General features: G+C 48.2%; 1 protein-coding gene across 1 annotated transcript in view; it reads left to right on the forward strand.

The window, feature by feature from the left end:
- Nucleotides 1–2500, forward strand: part of rabep1 (rabaptin, RAB GTPase binding effector protein 1) — a 25132-nt gene that overhangs the window by 1526 nt on the left and 21106 nt on the right. The window lies entirely within an intron of this gene.

The following is a 2500-nucleotide window of genomic DNA, read 5'->3' on the forward strand; positions in this document are numbered from 1 at the left end:
GCTGCCGCCGGGCCGCTGCCGCCGGGCTGCCGCCGGGCCCTGGCAGTCGGGCTGCCGCCGGGCCCTGGCAGTCGGGCTGCCGCCCGGCCCTGGCAGTCGGGCTGCCGCCCGGCCCTGGAAGTCGGGCTGCCGCCCGGCCCTGGCAGTCGGGCTGCCGCCCGGCCCTGGCAGTCGGGTTGCCGCCCGGCCCTGGCAGTCGGGCTGCCGCCCGGCCCTGGCAGTCGGGCTGCCGCCGGGCCCTGGCAGTCGGGCTGCCGCCCGGCCCTGGCAGTCGGGCTGCCGCCCAGCCCTGGCAGTCGGGCTGCTGCCCGGCCCTGGCAGTCGGGCTGCCGCCCGGCCCTGGCAGTCTGGCTGCCGCCCGGCCCTGGCAGTCGGGCTGCTGCCCGGCCCTGGCAGTCGGGCTGCTGCCCGGCTAATTCCCTAGCAGTTCTTTATCAGGCAGACAGGAGGTTTAAAGCCAACTGCTATGTGCTGCATGGAGTATATCCTGCAGGTCTTGAGATGGGGCAGCTTTGCTTTGCTTTGCGGGAGAGACAGATTGAATATGAATGACTGACTGTATCAGGTATGATTCTGTAAATGCATAAACTGCTGCTTACATTGATCCTTAAACTTCGCTGTCCCTTTCATTCAATCAAGGATGCCGTTGGCTTCCACCTTAAAAGATTAGTGCTGGTTGCTGGTGTCCTTTTAAATCTCTTGTGTGAGAGAGGGCGACTGGAATTTTTGTTTTTGGATTACGGGTGCAATTTAAAACAGAAAGGTGAACTTGAACCCTGCTCAAAACTATTTTAAAAAGCAGTCTCTGGTGATATATAAATGCAATGTTATTATTTGTTGAACCAAAAGCAGAATTGTTAACTGTGCCTTTGGGAGAGGTGCGTGTGTATGTGTGCATGTGTGTACGTGAAATTGTACGTTTTGTGTTTTAATCCTGTTCCCGTATTCCCTGGTTATAATCCACCATCATCGTCATTACAACCAACAGTAAAACTGCCGATTCTGTCACCTTCATTATTTATTAATATGCTGAAATGACTGGAAATGACATTAATATAATAATAATTTGTAAAGTGATAATCAGGAGTTTCTCTCTGTGTGTAATACGAGAAGAAAGAATTGTTGAAGGAAGCAGGCCATTCAGTCTATCGTGTTTTATTATCACTGTTTATTATTAATCCTGCTTCCCACCCCTCACTTAGAATTTTGTGATGTTGTTGTTGTTGTTGGCATTGGGCACTGCCCTCACTGGCTGGTCAGGGTGTATGATGCTGAGAGCTGCCTGAAATGGGGGTGTCCATTCCTCACCTTGGTGAGTGCAGAAATTCAGCCAGTTATTAGACAGACCGTCACGGCTCTTTGTCATGGTTTCCCTCTGGGACATCTGGGAAAGACTTAAACTTTAATTGGGGAGGATTGTGGTGGCTGATCGTAGGCGAAATGTTTTCAAAACTGTGTTTACTTTCTAATAAGGGTTAGGATTAGGGTCCTTAATTATAACTACCTTTGGGAGAGGTGCGTATGTGTGCATGCGTGTGTGTGCCTGAAATTGTACGTTTTGTGTTTTAATCCTGTTCCCGTATTCCCTGGTTATAATCCACCATCATCGTCATTACAACCAACGGTAAATCTTCCAATTCTGTCACCTTCATTATTTATTAATATGCTGACTGGAAAATTACATGAATATAATAATAATCTCTGCATTTTCTATGGTGCCTATACCGTCACTGTCTCAAAGCGCTTTACGATTAATTGTGTCAACTGTAGTGACTATAAGTAGGAAAACACAACGGCCAATTTGGGTACAGCGATGTCTCACACACAGTCAAATGAGTGTATCTATGTATTGGGGGATTGTCAGTCAGGACAGCGACTCAGAGAAACTGCCATCTCTTTTAGTCAGAGATTTTCTTGATGTTTTGGCGCAAAGATGAGGTTGTGTGTTGTAGATGCTTCACACAGAAGCACAAATGTTGTAGATACTTATTAGAACAAACGGCAGCCTGACACTGTGTCCTCCCAACAAAATAAAACCGTTTACACATACTTTGAACTCACAATAACCGTTGGAATTCACAATGACCAACTTGCATTTACGCAGTGTCCATCATGCAGGTTAGTGTCTCAGAGCACTTGTCTGTGGCCTGACACGAAACCAGTGGGTGGGGGTGGTTAGCACAGTCAAAGAAGAATTTCTTAGGCGCGAATACTTAGTACAGGATATGACTGTAAAAGAGATGACATCAGCAACTATATAGCGTCACAAGACTGCTTATCAATCAATCTGTTGTGAGAACCTTCTAAGTAGAACCTGGGTAGAACCTCTGCTGCTACATTGCCGTTGGGCAAGAGCTCAAAGGGCAACTGATTCCGTATCAGAGCCGAGGAGCACCCTCACACGGGCTCAGGTATCTAATCCATGCAATAACTGGCCGATCACTAGGCAGCTTCACACTGAACGCATGGAAAGAAAGGTTATAATAATAATAATAATCCT

This window comes from Callorhinchus milii, unplaced genomic scaffold (assembly GCF_018977255.1).
Source record: "Callorhinchus milii isolate IMCB2004 unplaced genomic scaffold, IMCB_Cmil_1.0 Scaffold10, whole genome shotgun sequence".
Lineage (NCBI taxonomy): Eukaryota > Metazoa > Chordata > Chondrichthyes > Chimaeriformes > Callorhinchidae > Callorhinchus > Callorhinchus milii.